General features: G+C 30.0%; 1 protein-coding gene and 1 long non-coding RNA gene across 4 annotated transcripts in view; one reads left to right on the top strand and one right to left on the bottom strand.

Moving 5' to 3' along the window:
* The window catches only part of LOC113219219, a 172,240-nt gene extending 156,881 nt beyond the window's left edge, over nucleotides 1-15,359 (top strand). Inside the window, exon 3 of the long non-coding RNA XR_003306019.1 lies at nucleotides 14,674-15,359. This is a non-coding gene — a long non-coding RNA (uncharacterized LOC113219219). The remainder of the gene's footprint in view (nucleotides 1-14,673) is intronic.
* Nucleotides 1-17,976, bottom strand: part of nAChRa7 (nicotinic acetylcholine receptor alpha7 subunit) — a 244,157-nt gene that overhangs the window by 222,427 nt on the left and 3,754 nt on the right.

The raw sequence follows: 17,976 nt of genomic DNA, 5'->3' as shown, positions 1-17,976 counted from the left end.
GGTTTATAAGCGGTTTCGAGGAGAGAGGAAGGGATTTGAGAAATTGCCGGAATGATCGCGACCAATCTGCATATTTAGAAACAATACAATATTTCGAGGGCCTGTGAATATTTAACGGTGATTGCTAATTGCCTGATTTGTCGAGTTGGCTATAAGGATGGGAAATAAGTCGATGTAATTTTAAATCCATTTTGGATTCTTATTAATGTAAATAAAAGTAAATTAAACATTCAATTAATACGTGGAAAGTATGTTGAATAATTTAATTCGTTGATTAATTTAAGGGACGAATATCGGATGGAATAGATTTCGAATGGATATCCGGAATAATTTGATTATAAATTTTTATGGAGAAAAATGCGTTTAAATATTCATTCGTTCGGCTAAAAATCATTGTATGCATTATGCAAAATGTATGCTGAATTGCGTAGTTAAATTTATAACATTATGTTTAAATATCAGTATATAAATTATACGTCATCAATTCATTGTGTTACAAGTTTCTCTTTACCACTAAATCCCTAAATGTATAAAAAATAAAATGTCTCATCTCGAACGATTTGTATATACACCAATGAAAAATATTTATTTTCAAATGTACAACAAATGATATTACTAATTGAAATAATAATAATAATTGAAAAAACACTTTTCTTTGAAATTAGAAAAATTAATCGATCACGAATGTTTATACGTAAGTTTAAATACAAATATCCGAAAATAAATAAATAAATAAATAATAATGTTCAACAAATGATATTACTAATTGAAATAATAATAATAATTGAAAAAACATTTTTCTTTGAAATTAGAAGATTAATCGATCACGAATGTTTATACGTAAGTTTAAATACGCAAAATAAATAAATAAATTCAAAATAAATTATTTCTCAATATAATATTCGTAGGGACGCGAGTTTACGTAAACATCCATAATCTAATTATTATTTTTCCATCCGAGAATCGTCCTCTCGTGGGGAAAGAGCAAACAATTACTTATTCAACACACGTGTCATTTAAACCGCTTAAAAAAAAATGTCGTATTGCAGCGTTTCGTATCTCTCCGCGTAGATTCGGAAGGGTTGTATGTCTGGCTGTCATCGAGGGGAGAAAAAAAACACGGACGTATAACCGCGAGAGAAAGGAGCGAGTCACAGTGGGCTGCCGTCACTGGAGAGAGACATTGACGTGGAATCGATAAACGTCTATCTCGCTCCCGTTCGCATGGCTGACAATTAAATTCTCGTATGAATGGTCAGCCCAGTGTTCTCATAACGTACAATGGGACAGGGGATCAATTTCTACCCAGCCAAAAGTGAAGAGTTCTCGGAGGGTAGGGGTAGGTTTTAAAACATTCCTTAAACGGTTTCCAAGAGCGGGAGGAAAAAAAAGAAGAAGAAAAAGAACAGATCTGACATGTCGGTAACGTGTACAAAATGTATAACACGTAATCTGTTTGTTCTTCCTGATCGACAGTTTCAATTTCGTACACGGTTGCCATTTTTACTTCGACTTTGCAGATAAATAATTATGAGATAAATAATTGGGATTACACGATAGGATATAAATAATTTTTCTTAATTTCTGTTAATCCAAGTCAAGTTATTTATAAATCGTGACCGATCTGAAAATGATTTTGATGGAAAAAAAAAAAAAAAAAAACGAACTAAAAATCCTCAGCAACGATTCAGCCGCATATAAAAATCGATCCATGCGCCAATTTAAATGGGATCATCTGCATCCGCATCGTACCATTTTGTTGGCGGCAATTATTCGAAACAAAGGACACAAAACGTGTAGAGGCATGGCGTGTAACCGCCGATAAAGTAGAGAGAGAGAGAGAGACAGAGAGGGAGAAAGGGAAAAAATGGGGAGGAAAGAAGGGGAGTGGAGAACGATGAAATGACAGAGTGCGACACTCGATCGGTAAACCGCAGAAAGGGATTTGCGTGTGTCTCGTGTGGGCTGTCACAGGCTGTTGGAAAAATCGAACTCGACTCGCGTGTACATTGCATCTGTGTGTGTGTGTGTTTACGTGTGTATGAATTCAACATTCGAGACACTCGCATCGGCCGATATTTAACTATGTCAGATTGTAAGCTGTTGCACCGGAAACCCGGTGATAAAGCTTCCTCTCCCTTTCCTTCCCCTTTCCCCCTCCCCACCTCCCTGAAACTCACTTCGAAACTAACTATTTGCTCATATTGGGTCCCATTACGATCTGCATGGAACTTGGACAAGCAAACCGGCGTACAAGTAGTATAGCTGTAGGGCCGTGTGTGTTCACGTTTCATGGGGAACTTTAATGTTAATGGCGAGGCGTGTCGTTGATAGAAACCTTTCCTGATATTATATGCGGTCTGACAAAAGCAAGCTGTGCAATCGGAAAATAAAAGTACTTTTGGAATTATTTTTAAAAAATCCTTGGATCGGTTGGAAGAATAATTTGACACTTTTTCTTTATACATCGGATAAGAAAAGGATCATTTTCTTAAACTTCCTTCTTTAATGGAATATTGTACGTTGTTGCAGAAGTGGGTGTCAATTATATTTAATCAGATTACAAAGTTATAAAAAATCAACGAAACAATTAGGAACGATAATTAGACGATTAAAAAGCAATTACAGATTAAAATGCCTTCAATATTCTTCCGTAAATTAATTTAACATTATTATACACGATTCACGAAAGGAGAGTTTCAATTTTCTTTCTCGAAATATAGCGTCGAATTTAATTTAAAAATCCAAAGATCGAAACTTGCTCGCACATTGTACGCGAAATTTATGTTATAATAAAATCTATCACATTCTCTAATTAATAACGTTGAAGCATTAATTCAGAAATTTTCTCGTGCATCCGTGTGGATCAATAAATACGCATAAAGGGGAGCTATTCGGCTCGGGTATCGTGGGGCATTAATATCAAGGATATTACTCCTTGGAAGGAGTATCAGTGTTCGAAAATGGGGGGGGGTTGGGCGTATTAGAAATGTGAATGAGTCGGATAAATTGATAAGAACCGATGGAAAATAATCTTTCGGATACGGTATCGTTCCCTATATCCCGGGAACCGAAACGGTTTTCAGTCGGAATCCGTCTTCATGGATCAATAATACCTTTCTTGAAAGCCGGCTATGAGTGGTAAATGGGACGATCTTCCGATCCTTCCAAGTACCTTTCCCTGTAAAGCCATCGAGGCTTTGTAATACATCATTGGCGTAAAGTTTCTCGTGTCCTTTAACACGAAATATACGTGCAACTATTAAAGGGTGGAGAGATTCTTGCTCGTCACGCGAGCCTTCGTTTCCTTCGTGATAACTTCTTCTCTTTCTTTTTTTTTTTTTCTTTATTGGACGTTTAGCACGTTTAAACAAATGTAATTAATAAATTAATAAAAAAAACTATCGAATATTAATAAATTTTGATCAGTATTTTGATCAGTATTAAAGTTAATTAATAAATTAAAAACATATTATTTGAATTATATGTTACATTTTAGAGATTAATTATTTATTTCTTTTTTCGATTTCGAGATTTTATTTCTAATATTATTAAATTTTTAACGACTGTCAATTAAATTAATTTGAATTTTGAGATTGTATCGAGCGAGTTAAAATAAAAAATTTGATTAAAAGATACAACTGGTCAGACAATATAAGTAAATAAACTAATTTTTAATAATTTATGAATTAAATAAAATTAAACAATTAATAGATGTATAATATAATTATTGGTTAGATAATAAAATAAATATCAAACAAGAGATATTAACAATATAAACAAGTTATAGAGAGACAAGTAGTATAAATCAATTCTTTATCAGCCAAGTAAAACACGACAGTTATGTTGGCAAGTAATGTAAATCAATCGTGAATTTTAGTGATTAGTCGTACAAGTCAATCCTTTATCACTCGAGCAGTCTCATAAATATGAGACAATATCATAAGTCAGAGAAATAGTAGATCATTTATTGAATAATTCAAATAAGATAAATATAAATCATATATTTTGTCATTCAAATAGAATAAAGCACTTGTTGTCGGACAAATAGTGATATATCGATAATTTGTCAAACATATTGAAGATAAACAGACAAGTGGAATAAGATAATCGAGGATCAAAATTAGTTACTGTTAGTAAGAAGAAGAAAACATAATTTCAACAACTTGTAATGTATTTGTAAACAATAGATTTCCACGATTTAAATGTAATCGAATTTGTAAATCGAATTCAATATCGCGATAATAATAATTCACGTTGGAACCCAATTCATGACAAGCGAAATTTCCATGGCCTTTTCAAGATATTCGTCGACGAGCCTGATTTATCGGCGGAAGATAAAAATGCGCGTTTAATGGCAACTGAATTTATGAATACTGATCGCGAAATTAAGCGTTTTCGCCGACCGGTTATCAAATATCGCGGTTAAGGAAAATTTAATTAACGTCCGTGGCGAACCCCCGCTGACGAACTCTTCCCTATTCAAGTCACGAAACGGAGAGACAAAACCAAAATTGCAAAAAAACACTCTCCTCCCCGACATTATCTCCTCTAAACTTTTTGAAGAGATTTTTTTTTTTTTTTTTTGCATGCATATTTACCCCAATTCAATCGCTTTTTAATGCGCCTTTGACATTTCGTGCCACGGATATTTTCATCGCGGAGTAAAAAAAAAAAAAAAAAAAAAAAAGGAAGAAAGAAAGGATATTTTTTTCTTCGACCAATCGAAATGAACACGTCATTCGTTTTTTTTCATTATTGAAAAGGATTATTTTCGTTCGGTTCAATTTGACACGATTTCAAAATTAACCATTTCGATGGATGATGGAAGGAGAGTGGATCATTTATACCAGAACGATCGGATCGAATCGTCTGACGCTTTTTTCGGCCGGTGTTATCAGACGGCGGGCGAGCCAACTTCTTCAGACGGCGATAGTAAAATATTTAGTTGTGTCGCGGCTAAAAAAAGACTCGATCCTTTTTTAGAGTACACCGCGTTGTGTGCCATTCAATCGTTGGAATTATGCTTGGGGAAAATTTGAAGAATGGAACTAGCCATTTCGTTCGAATTTCTCGTGGCGAACCGATTCCAACGAAATTAGATCTTAAACTTTTGCATCTTCGATTTTCGAATATTAATTTTGTGATCGATAACGAAACGAGTATGTAAAGGTAAAAATCTCTGAATTTCTGAGAGAAGTCTTCTTTAATATGATATTAAATACTGATGAAAAATCGAGGAAAAAATGTAATTTATATTATATAAGTTTTTAATCGAGTTTTTTAACGTGCGTTCTCATACGTTTTAAAATTAAAATAGAATTTTTAAAAAGTGAAAATTTAAATGATAATAAAATCAAAGTTATGGGAGAAGAAATTTTTAATCTCTGAGGAATAACGCGACGAAAAATTAGAGAAAAATTTAACAAATATATATTTTTCAATTTTATTTATAATGTATTCTGTTTTCATATGTAACAAAAATTAAATACGATTTTTCCAACGAAAGTTATTCCTTTTTTTAATCTTGAAACTTTCGCGCGATAAGAGATTAAAGAAACAAAAATTATAACTCAAATGTGCTTTTAAAATATTTGAAGTGAAACACTGCGTGAGAAAAATTGAAACAGAATTTTTAAGAGGTAAGAATTACGGGTAATTAATCATTTTAAATATCCGGCTGGTGGAATTTTATTTGCGGAAAAATAATATTTTATATTTTTTTTTTTTTCAGTAATAACAACCTCAAAACAGAATCAATCAAGATATCCTTAGCCTGGTTCGATCCAACGACGCCGTAACTGTCGATAAAATTACAGGGATCCCAGGGCTCGTTCTACGGGGTAAAAAAGCTGTGTACATGGCATAAACGATGTCGATAAAGTAATATTAGCATTTAGCGCGATCCGATAACTCACCCCTGGCAATTTCAGCGAATTTCTTCCGTTCATGGTAATTTAGCGATGGGATCGGTTGATCTGGCGATAAATGTTTTTACAAACAATTTTCATCGAAAATTATATACCCACACATTTCGAAAATTTTGGAAATTCAATTACCATCTCTTTTCTCTCGATCTCGTTCTGAAATTTCTGATCCTTGATTGAAAAAAAATTGTGTAAAATAATTCCTTCCCATCAAGAAAGGAGACAATCAAGTTTAATTTTTAATGTAACTTTTTTAAAGCGTGATTAAATTATCTGTTTATATTACTGGTTGAAGAATACGTTTGTGCAATATGAAATTTATTAAAAGTAATTTTTGCATGAAATTGATGAAACGTACAAAATGAAAGTATAAAAAAAAAATAATTCATCAAACTTTTACATTTATTATGAAGAGCATAATAGTGAGCAAAAATCAAAATGGAAGAAATTGTTTGGCCGGGGGAAAAAAAAATTCGTTATTGCGAATTCATAAAGAAATAAAGATTATCTTTTTTTTAATATTTCCTATCTAATATTTGTGATGTTTTCACGTTTTCATATCTGCAATTGCTTTTATGAATGTTGACATTAAAATTATTAATTGTGTATCCAACAAAGATTTTCCTTTTTCTCTGTTTTCTCTTTGATAAAAAAAAAATATTTTTAATCATTTCTTTTTATTTCGTATCAAAGCAATTCGATGCATGCGTTTGATATTTTATCATAATATTTTTTCGTCTGCAATTATTTTTTTCTAATAAATATTTCATATATTGCTCCTTTCAAGTTTTCAAAAACTTCTTTCCAAGAATAATTTTACAAAAATTATACAATTTTTTATAAGATATTTATATTTATAAATATACAGAATGGTTCGAAATTTAACATTTTTAAGATAGTTTCGATAAAAAAAAATGTTTCCAACAAAAATTAATCAGTTATCAATGATCTACAAACTGCGTTTATATTATAATAAATTAGAAAAAAAAAATAATCATTGAAGACAAATTCAACATCTTGAGATAAGATTTTGAATTGAGAAATTAATATTTAAACGGTAATTTTCTCTTATAAAGAAAATGAAATTATTAAAAGGGATAGAAACATAACATCATTTTACTTTCCCCATAATTTCATTTCGCGAAATACAACATTCAAATGAAAATGAAAATCAAAAAATCACAAAGAACATAATTTCAATTAAATTCCATCACAAGTAAATACTCCATACCATCATTATTATAATTATTAATTATATAATATTATAATTATTAATTAATATGCGCGTGTGAAACGCATTGATTATAATGTTTAATACAATTTGCGAGTAAATTTCGTCTTTTAAATTTTAAAATTTCCATTTTTAAATTTCCAGATGGATTTCCATGATTCCATTTTTTTTTCAAATGATTGCAAATAATGTATAGTGGAATCCATTGCTACGAATTTCTTCGTATTCATATATATTATTATTATTATTTTTTTTTTCAGAAACAATCGTTCTTGTTCGAACAAAACTCTAAACTCCAAGGTATTCACGTAACGAAGTAGTTTTGGGTAACCCGAGAAGCCATGAACTGCTCACCTTTCTATCGCGATCGCAACGACATCCCAATCGACGACGAAATTACAACGATCGTAACGAGAACTGGTGGAGGGGGGGGGAGGGGGAGGGTGGAGGTCATAGTTCGTGGTAAGACACAATGGCGGATCGGTGTGCTTGCTCGAATGCTCGAGGAGAAATAGCTTGGAACATTGTTAATCCGAAGTTGATGTATATACGCTCAGGATTTGAAACGTCGTTTCAGACTAAGGGAAGAAAGAGGAAGAAGGGGAGGAGGAGGAGAAGGAGGAATGGTGGTTCTGAAGAAAACGGATGATCAAATGGATAAACTGTTTTCCTGTTTCGATGAAAATGTGATTGCATTTAGACGAGTGAAAAAATTATGTGAAAAAATATCGAGAAAATATTCTCAGATTGTTTGACGATGATTTTTTAATTGATTGATTATATTATTCAATTAAATTAATTTTAATCGAAAAATTATTTTCTTGTTAATATTTGCTATATTTTTCCTAAGAAATGGAAAAATATACTGTATCGTCTTCAATTTTTTTGCTAAATTAATTTCTTTTTTTTTATTTGAAATATAAACATCTTCTCTGTGCAATAATTTTGTAATTTGTAAATAAATTGTAAATTGTAGAAAAATTATTGATTACAATATGTCATGTTGACGTGTTTTATTAAGTTGCAAGTTCTGAATTGGGTATAAAATAATACTGTATCAAGAGAATTTTTATTTTGTTAAAATTTAAAAAATAGAAAAATTGACAAGATATTTTATTAAATACAAAAATTTTTGAAATAACCGTAAAATAATACCATATAGAACAAATTTCAATTTTTGTTAACACATAAATTAATATTTAATTAATTTTTCTCACTATGAATAATTTTATTAAACAAAATGACAATCAAAAGTTCATGTCAACTGAAACACTTTACAAAGTATAGATATATATTTACATACAAAAAATAATCTTTCTCCAACGTTTCAATTTTTCAATTCGCATCATCACACCTACAAGTAATTAACCTAACCTATTTTTATAATAAAAATATTATTACACGTCGAGTATTATACGATGAAATGAGGAAATGTCAACGTTTTTACCTCACCCTTAAACTGATATAACATTTCCAGTTATTATTACACTATTATTATTAAAATCCATATTATATTATATTCTTAAATAACCAAGACACGTTTCGTATTAAAATTCCAATATTCTATTTCTGTTAACCAAATAATCCAATGGAAAATTTTACTTTCGGCCACATTAATGTATAAAATATAATTATCCCTTGAGAAATTCCATTTCTTTTTTTACCCTTTCATAAGATCTCGAGGAAAAGATATTCACACCACGGATTTCGATACAAACTAATAATTACTTTGCACTTCGTATAATGTGTTTCGTTACAAGAGAGATCTAATTGAATGAAATAAAACTTGAATAAAACTTTTATTTTCCGATTCCTTTTGCAAAATGGAGAAGGATAAAAAATAGGAAAGAAGGAAAATTAGGGAAACGAAATATTTTCGTGGATAAAGGAGAACGAAAAATTGCGACGTTAAAGGAAAAACATCGAGGAAATCGGATTGAACGGCGAGTGAACTGAAAGTTTAACGCAAAATCGGAAGGGACAAAGGTAAAGAGATCGTAGAAAATTGGTGAATTACGCAGGAACGATAGATATGGAGAGAGAAGACACGAAAAAAAAAATCGGTTTGAAGCGAGAAGAGGAGGAGGAAGATGGTATAAGAGGAAAGGAAAAATAAAGGAAAAATAAACTGAGAGTATGCACGCCGTGTTGTAGTTAAAATGCAACGTTTGAAATTTTAACGACTCCCATTTCAAAAAAGAAACGGCTAGAAATCTCAGAGCTCGTTTCCTCCCGTAACATGACGATATTTTGCCAAGGGATTTGACCAATGCTCCTCCAATGTATCTCCATCTTATTTCTTCATGATTAGATGTGAAAAATCACCATGGGGAAATCTTTGCCCCTTTACATCGACAACAATTTCACGCCACGTTTCATTCTCGAAATTTTACAGTTTTAAAGCCGTGGATGTGACGTGCAAAAGTTTCGAAGCAATACTTGGTTAAAAAGAAATAATTTTGACAGCTTGATAAATTGAAATGTGGAATTTTGTGAAACTAGTTTTCTAAAAAAAAAAAAAAAAAAAAAAAATTAGATTATTTTCGATTATTTCTCGGAAATATAAATCCGTTAAAGAAAAATAAGAGAGACATGGTCAAAGAAGTAGAAGGGGACAATCATTTGTCAACAAACAAGTAGTACAGATCAATCATTCCATTTTCAAGACAAGTAGAATGGGTTAGTTATTTCTTTGACAAGAAAGAATAAGTTAATTATGGTCAAAGAGTAGTATAGGTTTGTTATTTGTCTCTTGAGTAGTACAAGTGAATTATTTATCAGACAAGAGATTTCTTTAAGAGTAAGACTCTCAAATAAATAGATTTTTACCAATTATTTATCGAACAAATTAACTTGGAATAGTAACAAAAAATAGAATTTTACGAAATTCGGATTGTTTTTAATATTGCTTTTATCGAAGAATCTTAAGTAAATAATTTTAGAGATTTATGTTGAAAGCTATGTAAAAAATTAAGAATCGCATTCTCTTCGATCGATAAATTGATTATAAATTGAAATTGTTATAATTTTAATACTCGAAGAAAATGGAATTTCATTTTTAAATTAGCTGCAAAAACCAAAAGTTTTTCCCTTGATATTTTTATCTCTTCCTTAAATAAGATTTTTTTTGGCACGAACGTTCAATGTGTTAAGCTGTTCTTGTGCCCGCAAAAAGCCACAATAGGCCGGAAAAAAGCTCGTGGTATTCCCAGACGCAACAGGGAAAGAAGCGTGGGAGTTCACGTGATTTATTTACAGCTTCCTCGAGGTATGTTAATGATACTTATATACTAAAAAAAAAAAAAGAAGAAAAAAATTACATTTCCTGATCGAAAAGAATTATTCATGACATACACGTAAAATTCATTCCCATTATATCTTCCATGTCCATAAATGTTTGATAAAGAAAAAATATATATATGTATAATTTATCGCGTTTAAGAAAGTAAAAAATAATTGCTCTCGAGCAAAAGCTGATCGAAAAAGAAGAAAAGAAAAGAAAAGAAAAGGGTTTCGCGTATTTTCGTGTTTTGAATTGAAAAAAAAAAAAAAGAAAGAAAGAAATATATCTCGTGGAAATTAACTTCGAAATATCAAGGGGACGTTTTTTAACGTTACCTACCTACCCCAAGCTCTTTTTTTTCTTCCTTTTTATTTTCATTATCCTTTCTCGTTCCTTTGAATAATTAAAATATGTATACAACGTGTATATTTCCACGCCGAAAGAATCTATACGTGTTGTTTTTCCACGTTATAAAAAATGTATTTACAAAACCAATTTAGACGAAAGCTCGTCGTGTCATGATTTTCGGCCATCTCGGTGAATGCGGGTTTTTCAAATTTTCATCAAAGCCTCGAAGCGGATCGTTGCCGTTTCAACGTTTTAACGAAGTAAAAAACCTGGTATCCTTCCTGTTAAACGGACCGAGGACGAAACTTAAGATGTGTAAAAATCCTCGAAGCCCGATAAAATTTTTTTTATTATCTTGGAATAAAATTCGAATGCCAGTAGAGGATAATAACAGGATAACAGTTTCCTCGTTGGGAAAGATAGCAAGAACGATCGAAGGATACGTGAATGAATGAAAAATAGGGTAATGTCCTGGCGGTATTATTGACTCGCAACAGTCAAATAATTTTTCGAGATTCTCGTCGATGGGGACAGAAATTCTCCATTCTCGTAAAAATGGGATAGCTTTCTCCATCGTTCTTTGAATATTAATTGACGATTCGTTCAAAGCTTCGTGGAAATTGACGATTAGTCGCACAAAAATTCGATTTATTTTATTATTTATAAGTATCGAGGTTGTGGAAATGATAAATTTATAATTTTTTGTTTTCATGATTATTAAAAATTTATTATAATATTTATGTTAAAAGCATAATGTTATTTATAACATATTTAAGAATGCATTACAATGATAAGTAATAAAATAAATTGTTAGATAGAAGAATTAATTAAAAAAACAATTAATTTCTTACTTGTAAAAGAAAAATCACTGTTCAATTATTTTAAGCTTCATTAATCATTTCTTTGAGAATGAGATAGTCATGGTGAAGCAAATAGACCAAGCAGTCAACAAGTAGTATAAATCAGTCATATCCTCGATGAGAAGTAAAATAAGAGAATCATGGTTAAAGAAAATAAATAAAAACTTCGGTGTACTTGCCGAAGTAATATAGAGTTGCTTATTTGCTTATTTGCTATTCAAGTGGTATAGATCAATCATTTATAAGAGAAAAAAACTAGATCGGTTATTTCTTTGAGAAACGAAATAAGACGTGATAAAACAAGTAGATCAAGACAATTTCTTACTCAGACAAATGGTATAAACCAATCACTCGTTGTAAAGTAGAATAGGTCAATCACTCTTGCAATAGTTATCAATTCGTATTTTGCACGATTATATTTACGTTTATACGTTTAATGCTTGATTTTTTCTCAACGAGAAAATAATAAATAAAAATATCTGTTTTGAAGATATTATGAAATTATTCCTTCAAATTAAGCTACTAAGAAATTTTAATTGAAAAGAACTTTTTCGTTTAATGGAAATGATTAAAAATAAATTTAAATTATTTATGTTTTATTAAATTAATCCAATTTTATACATTACATATTATATAAAATAGAGATTAAAATTAGAATTTATATGAAAATATGATTTTACAAAAATAAATCTATCTTAAAAATTTAATTAATTTACATCTTTATTCTTTTTGTAATTTAGATGTTAAATAAAAATCATTTTTTTAAGAATAAAAAATTATGTATTCATAAAATGTGGCGTACATTAATGAAAAATTGGTATTAAAACCGCCAATTTTCTAGAATTAACATCGAAATTATATTTTAAACATATTTGAGAAATACACATTTTATTTTTATTTTATTACAATGCAATATTTATAAGTTATCATCAAATTATAGATAAATGATTTATTCTTTTACAACTTTTATAATTAATTAGGATTACACTTGTGCCATATCATAACATTTAATTGAAAATTGCTACTAATCACTGAAAAATACGCAAGAATATTAATAAACGTTGCAGAGATGAAAGCCTGAGCACTTACTTAAATTCCTATTTGTTACATTTAATCGTATAAAAAATTTAACTAAAAATTTCGAACATCAAAGAAGAAAAATTCTATCTAACGAGAAAATGAAATTTCTCCATATAATTTGGAAAAAAAAAATATAAGAAAAAGAGAAAACCATAAATAAATAAATTTATCAAAGAGAGCTAAATATTAAAAATTCTCCCTATTGTGTAAAAATTGTATCGGTTGTATAATTCGTTCAAATAAATATGGGAAACATAAAAAACAGTTGAAATTCATTTTAAAAATAGCAATCATGGGATAGAAACCAAACTAAAACTAAACCAAAAGTATTTTTATTTTTCGTATCTAAAATGTACTCGATAAAAAATTCGGCCATCAAAAAAGCGCAACCGCATTTAACCTCGACGAGGAAATGAAATTCCTTTATATATATATCGTCTAAAAATATTAAAGAAACGAAAAGCAATTAATCAACGATAGATCTATCAAAGGAACTGGAAATTAACTCGAATATTATGCTATCTAAAAATATGCTATCAATAATAAAACATATATTGCACACATTAATTCCAACTGATACGAAAACAAAAATATAGTCAACTATAAAAACTATTTGAAATTTAATTCAAATTTACACCTTCAAAAATGCAAATTCCATCTATTATGATCGAAATCTCGCCGAAAATCTTGTTATCGTCCTGCGATAATTTTCCTATTCGACATCTTCGGAACAGAATTAATTATTAACGTAACAAAATTGATACGATTAATGAAATTAAGTTCGATTGAACATTGTTAAACGATTGCTCCATTATTTTAAGAAACATGTTTCAATGACAAAACTGTACAATTGGGTCAAAAGTAACGCAAAAAAAAAAAAAAAAAAAACAGTGGCAGAATTGAATACCGCGATAACAAATCGGCAAAATTCCCTCGTGTACCTAAAAATTCGATTTTGGAGGGGGGAGGGGAAAAAGGAGGGAGGCAAAAAAAAATATCAAAAAAAAAAAGAAGTTGGTCAACGATGGACCCGTTAAAGGCAGCGGTTGCGGTAGGGAAAACGGGCAACGGCTGAAAGCTTGTTTTCCCGGAGCTTCTCGCAGCGTTTGGCACAGTTTTCACTCTTGACGTGCATGATCGCGCCTGTCGAAAGAGCCACGCGCGCGACAAACGAGGCAGAAAGAGAGGGTGAAAGACTCTGTCGCTGTGAGCGTGATTCTCTCGCTTCGACACATACACTCATCTCGTTTCTCTTTTTATATATGTGTCTACGTATAATAAATATATACATATATAATTGTATATATATATATATATATATATATATATATGCAGTCGTGCGTGTGCTCGATGCAGCAGCAGCAGTGTTAAGGCCATCTCTCTCGTGCAGTGTCCTCCGCTTTTCGAGCGCGCGCTCGATAGCCCGCTGTTCTACACCCACACAAGTGTATCCACCCACACACGTGCACGATTACGCACGGAAGATAGACCAGAGCGCGTACTCGAAGCGTCTGGATGCGGAGTAGTGGGCCAGAATGGGGCAAAAATTTCAACGATTAAGAACAAAGTTAACTCGATTAATAATTTATCATTCAAAGCATCGAATAATTGCAGTTAACTGTAGTGTCTGAGGGTTAATATGTAATAGATATAAAATATTAATCAGTATGATTTTTTTTTTAATTTTTATCAAATACTTCGAATAAATACTTCGTGTAAATAATTTTTTTTCTCTCTGGATTTAGATGGAAAAGAAATAATAAGTAAAATTCATTTCCAAGAAATAAGAAATGAAAAAAATAAGTTACTTTCTAGGAGATATTCAAGTGATTTTTATGCGAATAAAAATTTCTTACTTCTAAATTATTCGAAACCTATGATAAAGTTATAATAAGTAGTTCGAGTTTTATTCAAGATTTTAATTAATTGATTTTTCTTTTCCAGCTCGTCCAATTCTACACACAGAATACAAGGAGGAGTAGAGTGAAAAGCGATACACCACGAGGCCACCAACCGCGCTCCAATCATCGACATTTGCGGGGAGCGAGCTGTCGCTCTTACCGCGTGATGCAACGTCGTGACAGACAGTGGATATATGCTATTCAGTAGTATGAGTAGACGATTGCAGATCCGATGCTCGGAAACAGTCCCCCCGAGTGCTCTTGGAGCATCGACTCTCGTGATCGTCGAGGCTTCGATTGGTCAGTACTCGATGTCCCCGGTGCCGTTTGAAATAAAGCGGGAGAGATCTCGAGTATAGTGACGGAGGAATGGGAATTATTATGATAAACAGCGAGGCAATCATTTTTTATCTTTTCTTTTCTTTTTGCTCTGTTTTTTGTATTTTTATTGTGTCTCTGACACGATTGAGCATCGATTTGAGCGTATATCGTCGAATTAGTCGGTTTGGATAAACGATTGTTTGCCCAAAGTGATTAAAATAGATAAAATTTATAAATATATATTGTGAAATTAGTATTAGAATATATTAGAAAAAATTGTAACATAATTGTCTTTAAATAAATTCACATGATGTATATTTTGAAATGTAAATTAAAACTACGATATGATTTTAGATATTTCGATTATTTGCATATCGAAATTTGGGTTATGAAGACGTTTTATATTTTTTTAATTTTGTTTTTTTATAATTTAAGATGATTAATTAAGAAATCGTGTATAATTTTTATTTGAATGAGTTTAAAAAGAAGAGGGAAATTATATTTTATGATGTATAATTTTTATACTTGAATTATAATAATTAGTAAAATGTATTAATTGGTAAATATCTTTCTTTAATGGATGAGAAATATTTTTAGAAAATGCAAGGCAATAATTTTTCTTTTTTTTTTCTTTTTTCTCTTTTTTATATTTTTAGATTTTTAATATTTTTAATTCTATTGAGAAATCTCTAGTCGACAGCATAGCAGGTCAAACAAATTTTAATGAATCAAACTTTTAATCTAGATTTCATTTATTTAGATATGGAGATTATTTAAATATGCAGACATGAATTAAATTAGAATTTTTTCCCCTCATAAATATAAAATTCATCCATATTATGTTTCGTAGCTTTTAAACAGTTTTGTGTAAGCAAATACACTGTCTTTGAAAGAATTTAGAATACTTTCCCTATATGAATTTAAATTAGGTTATAACAGCCTGAAACATACTGAAATATTAATTTAAGATTGCTTATAACTTTGAAAAAGAACAAAACACGATGATGTTAAATATTTGAAAATATTTATACAATAATTGATATATATATCTAAAATATTCTAAAATATTAAAATTAATGCAATTCTTATTGATTAAAATATTATAATTAGTTTTTTTGCATAAAAATCCTCAAAATTATTCAGAAAGTTTAATTTAGAAAATTGCTATAAATATAAATATCTTCTATAAAAGTTTTCAAATATAATAAGTCCTCATTTATCAATTTACTAAAGAAAAGTTTAAAAACAACTTTAAATAATAAATTAATTGGCATTTTCATTAGCCCAAAAATTAAAGAGGAAAAGAGTTATTAGTTAATTATTCGTTAAATAAAATATTATATATTATGCATATAATAACAGATAATATATTATTGCTAAATATTATAGATAAGAGTAACTTTCAAGTTAGATAAGTAAAACAATCAACTTACTTTTTCAAAAATATTATATTACTTTTCTATTGTCAGAGAATTAAAAAAAAAAAAGAAACTTTAAAAAAATATGACATATTCCAAAACGAGTATCGCCCAATGTATCTTCCAACTTTTATCGAACGTTTAACCATCCAATGTATCTTTCTACTTTTACCAATGTTCCGTGCAAATAATGGGTCAGCTTTTATACACCCGTTACGAATGTTAACTTCGTTCCTATCGTTGCATCGAACGTATCGTCGCCTCTTGGCCTCGCTATTTAATCACCGGACGATAAAGCCGTCTCGAAATTTATGTTTCATTGTTGCCCTGCCCATTTTTACCGACTGATCGCGCCACGCTCGTATTTCGCGCCACGGGAGGAATTGACACATCTACGAGTACGTTTCGCTCGTTGAAACGGTTTTTCCATTTCTTTTTTTTTTTTTCTTTCTTTTCTCGAAAGATGAAAAGCGGCAAGTGATTTCTTCTTAAGTTTATGTTTGCCCTGTGAACAGGGCAGGAGGTCGGTGTTTTACCGTGTTTTACATGGATCGTAAAAAAGCATCGCGTGTCTTCGGTCCATACCGGTTATTTGCGATAGGAAAACGATGAAACGACGAATTTAACTGGAAAATCTAACCAATAATGGAATGTTTAATATCGTTAACGTAGTCAACGCTCGATCTTCGTTTCTTTGTATTTCTCGTCCGAATGTTTGTCAAGGAATCGTTTAATCTTTCGTGAAAAATCGATTGGGAAGGAGGATATATCTCGTGAAAATTGAGAATGATTTATTGTGTAGAATGTATCGATAGTAAAATTATCTTGTTGAAATTGGAAGTTGAATTATTATAGAAATATGAAATGGCTAAATGTTGATAATATGAAAGAAAATATATGTTATGTATTATTTATTAGTGTATGAGAATTAATGTAAACAAACTTTCTTATTGAAAGATTTTAATATTAAATATTGATTAAACAGTGGAAAAAATCTAGAATAATTATGAAGGAAAATTGAAAATATTGGATTAAAAAAAAGAAACATAAAGAAAGAAATTAAAAAGGAAAAATAAATCTTTATCTTTTTGATAAAAGATTTTAATATTAATTAATTAATTAATGGTGAAAAAATATTTAAAATAATTAATAAAATAATACAAAATATATTAAAAAGAAAATATTGAAAATATTCGAAAAATGGAGTGAAAAAATTCGAAAAACAAAAAATTCAAAAGATGAAGAAATGAATTTATTATTAGCTTTTATCATTAAATTCATTATTTTATATTTTAGATATATTTTATAAAACGAAAGTAATGAAAGAGAATAATGAATCATATTTCTTTTATTTCTTAATTTTACCTATTTTTTCTTTTTTTAGAGCAACCGAGACATTCTCAATTTATACCATAAGTATAAAATCAAGAAATTCATATTCCTGTACCTATTTAATTAAGAAAGTTTTTTTGTCAAAGGTCGAATTCTAATGGTCAATAATATCGCTATAATTGGTTTGTTTAGCATTCGATTGGGCAACTCATGTTTCATACATAGGTAATATGCGTATATATACGTGTCTAATACATATACGTATGTATACACAA

This window comes from Apis mellifera, linkage group LG14 (genome assembly GCF_003254395.2).
Source record: "Apis mellifera strain DH4 linkage group LG14, Amel_HAv3.1, whole genome shotgun sequence".
In the NCBI taxonomy this organism is placed as follows: Eukaryota; Metazoa; Arthropoda; class Insecta; order Hymenoptera; family Apidae; genus Apis; species Apis mellifera.
Note: the sequence above shows the minus strand (reverse complement) of the source record. Positions and strands in the feature narration are given on the sequence as shown.